This window comes from Primulina huaijiensis, chromosome 12 (assembly GCF_012295235.1).
Source record: "Primulina huaijiensis isolate GDHJ02 chromosome 12, ASM1229523v2, whole genome shotgun sequence".
Lineage (NCBI taxonomy): Eukaryota > Viridiplantae > Streptophyta > Magnoliopsida > Lamiales > Gesneriaceae > Primulina > Primulina huaijiensis.
The window spans coordinates 11,504,901-11,511,153 of NC_133317.1; positions in this window are offsets into that span (position 1 = coordinate 11,504,901).

Genomic DNA, 6,253 nt, shown 5'->3' on the forward strand with positions numbered 1-6,253 from the left:
ATTTAGACGATAGTGTGGCTCTGCCGGTTGTTCTAAATGAAATATTATGATTTCTAACAATCTAACATTTACTTTATCGCAATTAACTTTTACTTTCCGCATCTAACTTTTACTTTATCGCAACTAACTTTTACTTTCCCGCAACTAACTTATTAAATCATATATTTCATTTAGGCAATAGCGTGGCTCTGCCGGTTGTTCTAAATGAAATATAATGATTTAATTTAACATTTATTTTATGTAGTTATATATTTATATAGTTATATATATAATCATAGTTACCATATATAAAATATCGATGAATTCGGTATTTTCTATAGTGAGAAATATTATATTAGGTGTGTGTTTAAATATTTTTATTTTCTTGGAACCATTATTTGTGGTGGTTTCCTTTGTTTTACTTTTAGTTAAACAATATTGCATAAACCAAGAATAAATCCTCGAGCCTTGACAAAATTTATAATTTGTAAACTTCGTTCTTGCATTTGATAATCTATAAATTAATAAATTTAAACTTAAAATAACCTCTCTGTGGATCGATCTCGTACTTACGAAATATATTACTTACAGACAACCTACACTTGGGTGAATTATAATTTAAGTAGTAGCATTCTGGCCATGCAAGGGCCTTTTCCAGCCCTGGACCAGACCCTGGTGGGTCTGAGTTGGGGTCTGGAATGGCTTGAAGCGTGCCAGAGTTGACATCAAGTTTGCTCGAGCCAAGTGAAGAGGGGTGAGCCGCGGCATGAGTTGTTGTTGAGCCTCGGTTCTTAGAAGACAGCAGCGTGCATGGGACTAGTTGCTTGGTTCTGGTAGGTTCTTTAAGGACTATTCTACGTCCTAGAGGTCTTGGTTCGGGGCTGGAACGGCTAGTGGTAGGCTAGAGGCGTGGTTTTAGTAAGGGCGTGAGTCAGGGTACAAATTTAAGAAGGGCCAAAATTGTGGCTTGTTGCTAGGAGGTTGGACGAGAGATCTTAGGCTTGGTATTAAAATTCTAGGATCTTTTTAGTGTTTTTAAGGAGTGGTAAGAGTTGGGAAAAATTTGGTTAAGTTTCGAGTCGATTCGGGTTAAAACGGGACCCCGGTCCAAGTTTTTAAACGAATCGGTTAAGTTGTGAATTTGGCTCAAGTTTACGTTTAAGAATGCTTTTAAATATGTTTTAGGACATTTTAAGGAGTTTGGTAAGCTTCGATCAATTTTAGAGGTCCAGGGGGGAAACGCTAATTTTCGGGTTTCCAAGGACAAAAAGGTCATTTTGCAACCGGGGTGAGAGTTTGGTCAAGACAGCGTCTTGAGCACAAATTTATGATATTTTAAATGTTTATGCATCACGTTTATGATTTTTATGAAATTATGATAAATACGGGGCATGTTTGGTTTTAAGGAAAAAATACGTATACGCATGTTTTTATTTAAGTGATGAATATGATGAAGTTTTTGAAGGAAGTGATTTAGTTGTGACAAACACGATGACACGATGACATGTAAGGCTGGGACTCAGTGGGCGGGTAATGTTGTCGCTGATGATCCTCGCCGTCGGGTACCACGGTTACACGTAAATGGATCCATCGACTGACATTATGATACGAAAGTCACAACTAATGAACTAAATTCAAATTAAGGAAATTAACACGTATATGTTGATACGATGATACATGCTATAATTATTGCCATGTTTTGACAGGACACGTTTACGCATACGATTTTACTACTGACGTTAAATGTATGTTGATTATGCTATTTTTCACTGTTGTGTGCTACGTATATGTAATCGTTATTCCTGATACAGGTGTGTTGAGTCTTTAGACTTACTAGACGTGTGTGGTGCATGTGAGCATTTTGAGCAGGAGACCGGAGGTGTCGAAGACTGAGTAGGTAGACGGGATGTGCGGTGACACTACTCGAGGACCATTATTTTTCCGCATATTGATTCATGGGTTTTGAAAGGAGTTACACATTTTTATACGTTGGTGATATATCGATTTTTTACACGTTGACGATAATTTTAGATGATGTTGGTTATTTTTAAACTGCGCTACTTTTATTGGCAATCAAATAAGATTATTTTAAATGTTATTTTGTAATTGCGAGCTTTTATAAAAAAAAATAGTTCCGCAGTTTTAAAATGGTAGACGTTACATGTCCCGTTGTGTTCTAGGGCCTTAGGTGTTCTGATTGATGTTGTTTAAGGGCTGGTTATGTGTGGTTAAGTCACGGTTTAAACTTGGAAAGGTTTGGTCGATTTTTGGGTTAATTCGAATTAAAACCGGGACCCTGGTCCAAGTTTTAAAACGAATTATAGAAGTTCTTGCATGGGCTCGAGTTTACGTCTAGTAAAGGGTTATAAATATGTTTGAGGTTTTTAATAAGTTTGGTTGGCTTCGGGTCGAAATTTTGAGGTTCAGGGATAAAATGGTCAATTGGGGCTTCCATGGACAAAATGATCATTTTGCACCCGGGTCGAGTTAGGAGTCCTGGCAGCGTTCTAATCACAAATTGACTTTTTTTAAATGTATGCTTTATATCGAACATGACTTTTTATGAAAATATGAAAATACGTTGCATGCTTAATTTGAAGGAAAATTTACGTATATGCATAATTTTTATAAGTGATTAATATGATGATATCTTTTGAAGGATGAGAGTTGGTTGTGACTAATACGAACACAAACACGAACATGTAATGTCAAGGCTCAGTGGATGGGTAAAATTGTCGCTGATGTCCCCGCCATCGGGTACCATGGTTATACGTAGATAGATCCATCAAATAGAGATGATATGTAAGTCACAGCTAACAATTTGAATACAAATAAAGAAAATGAACGCCTATATGTTGTTATGATGAGACATGTTTTGGACACGTTATGATTGACATGATATGTTTAAGTTCATGTTTTTAAGATCATGAAGTTTATTTTAAGTACTGTTCTTTTCACTGTTGCATGTTATGTATATGTACTTGTTTTAGCGGTTCATGTGTGTTGAGTTTTTATACTCACTAGGTGTGAATGATGCAAGTGAGCATATTGATGAGGAGACTGGATGTGCCGAAGACTGAGTATGCGGGGCTAGATGTGGCACGCTAACCCGAGGACCATATTTTCCGCATATTATGTTTATGAGTTAGGAGTGAACATTGATATTTTCATACGCTTTCGTTTTTACATGTCGATGATTTTTCAGGATTTTTGCATGCTTCATATTTGTTTTATTTTGCACGAAAGTCTAGGGTTTAACGATTTTCCTTATTTTTAACTGCATTATTTTTACCAATAGTTGAATAAATTTATTTTAAAACGTGTGATTGTCAGCTGTTGTTGCATGCATGTATTTAAATGTAATTTTTGAGTTTTAGTTTATCAAAAAAACTTTCTAGTAGTATTTTGAGTAGTAGACGTTTCAGTTGGTATCAGAGCTGACCTCTCCTAGTACGGCGTGGTTCGGGGATGAACCAAGCGGAAGCTGACGGGCATGTGAGGCCTAGGGTCGAAGAGGGCGGGGATTGATCGCCAGTGCCATGAGGTTGCACGGACAATGAGCGGCTCCTGACAGGCTTCCTGGTGGAGGGAACATGAATGAACCAATTTTACACCGGAAGAAGAGGGATTCCAAAACTTTTCTGGTAAGGGACTGTGCAGTTGAGGAGTGCTTAAACGATTTCATATGTACTACTGATATCAAGAAGGTACATCTTCTTTTCGGTAGCTCATCACATAAGAACTCTAAAGTTAAGCATGCTTGATTTGTGGGATGGGTGACCCACTGGGAAGTTTTCTAGGGTGCGTGTAAGTGAGTACATAAGCACGGTGGAAAGAATCTTCTTGGTACAATGGGAACAGTCATTGATTCTAGAGCGTTTCAGTTGGTATCAGAGCAAAGTTCCTGTATAGGGTTTTGCCACCTCCAGATTCAGCATCTCAATCTTTAATCCTCAAGTATTTAAGTTTGCATGTTTTAAATGTTTTGAATGGTTTAATGATATCACCTGCACGTTTACATGATACATGTTTTTCAGTGATTTACAATATATGTTTAGCTGTTTACTTGATTTAAGGATTAAATGTTTTAAAAACTAGATTAAATTGCATGATTAGTTACTCTTATAATTTGGAGTATATTCAGATACTATGCCTCCCAGACGCGCCCCCAGCCCCGATAGATAGGATGATACTTCTGGAGGCGATAGAGGCTTTCCACCACCAGCGCCACCAAGAGACGCAGCTACCCGAGTCTTTGAGGGTATAGCGAGACTGATGGAGCAGGCACAGCAGGCTCTCAGACTCCAGACGGACATTTATGAGCAGTTCAGATGGCTCAACCCGAAGGATTTCGGGGGTACTGCTGATCCATTCTTAGCAGAGGGTTGGATCCGGTCTCTAGAGCTATACTTTCAGTATCTAGACATGAGAGACAGATATGGGGCAGATTCGCCGTGTATCTGCTGAGGGACGATGCATATCTTTGGCGGGAGGGAGTAGCGCACGGGGTGAACTTGGCTACTCTCACATGGGACCAATTAAAGGATGTATTCTATGGCAAATACTTTCCAGCTGAGGCTAAGGGATGCCTGACGAGGGAGTTTATGAGTCTCCGATAGGGGGAATTTTCTGTGGCAGAGTTTATCAAGAAGTTTGACAGAGACTGTCATTTTGTGCCCCTTATTGCGAGGGATGCCGCTCAGAAGTTGAGGCATTTCATGGATGGCCTCAGACGCACTTTGCACCGGGGTGTTATGCTGACGAGATCGGTGAGTTATGATGAGGCCACCGCTTGTGCTTTTCAGGCAGAACAGGCCTTCAGGGATACGACACCGAGATGCAGCGGAAGAGGCATCAGGCCAGTCTAGCTTGCAGCCACATAAGAAACAGTTCACCGGGACACCGAGGCATCAGGGGTTGCAGAAGCCCCAGGGTCTGTTTTAGAAGCCCATACAGCATAGGCCACCACAGGCACTAGGGGCTTCTAAGCCCGAGGAGAGGCAACCATGCAAGCAGTGTAATCGGTTCCACTTCGGCAAGTGTATGTGGGAGGATCTTCAGATGCTTCATATGCAAGGAAGAGGGCAACAAGGCAGCTGATTGCCCTAGGAACAAGGGCCCCACTACTGGCAGAGACTATGTGATCCACGCAGAGGAGGCGGAGGCGGAGGCGGAAGCGGAGCCAGACTCTACACTGATCACCGGTGAGCTTTATGTTAAAGAATTTTTATTTACTGACTCGATTGCATGGATTATTGTGTTGGTTGTGGAATTATTTTTGGGATTGAGAACCTAGAATAACTTAGGTTGCATGTTCAATTAGGTGGACTTAAGGATTGAATTGATTTAATTAAGAGCTTTGAGGACCATAATGCAGTTAACAATATCTGGGACCTAATCGCAAAATTCGAAAGTTGGGGGACTGTTTTGCATTTTTTGAAATATTTTGATCAAATTAATAACTTTCGAAAATTTAAGGCTTAAATTGACTAAATTCGAAATTTCATAAGAACTAAGATGCAATTTTTGAAAAAATTGAAGGGTCAATTGGTAAGAAATTCGAAACTTTAGAGGTCAATTTGCAATTTTCGAATTTTTCTGGGAGTAAATTTCTAAATTTTTTATGGAACACTAGAAGTAAATTAGTGTTTTTTGAGTATTTTGGGATATTTACTAATAGAAAATTTCTTATGTTTCAACGCGATCATATTTGATGGTATGTTTGTCGTAGGAATGATATATATTTCATGTGTAGCCACATATACATTGCTAGATTCCGGAGCTACATATTCATTTATATCCGAGTCTTTTGTCAAACAACTAGGAATCGTACCAGAGGCTTCGGATTTGGGGTTCAGAGTATCGATTCCGTCCAGAGATCAGATGTTTACCTCGCAGATAGTGAAGAGATTGGAGCTTCGGTTCAAGAAATATACGGTGCCGACAGATTTGATTGTGCTATTGCCGTAGTTCGACATTATTCTTGGTATGGACTGGATTTTTTCGAACAGAGCTGCCATAGATTTTCAACGTAGGTCAGTATCTGTCCGACCACCCAGCGAGAAGCCATTTATTTTTTAGGCAACCAGACACCAGTAGATGCCACACATCATTTCATGCATCTGTGCGAGGAAGGAGGCTGCCAGGAATTTTTGGCGTGTATTGTGATAGTGACCGAGCCAGTCAGCCAGAGGCTAGAGAAGGTCGAGATGGTCAGGGATTTTCCCACTGTTTTCCCAGACGATGTTTCTGGCGTTTCACCAGACAGAGAGAT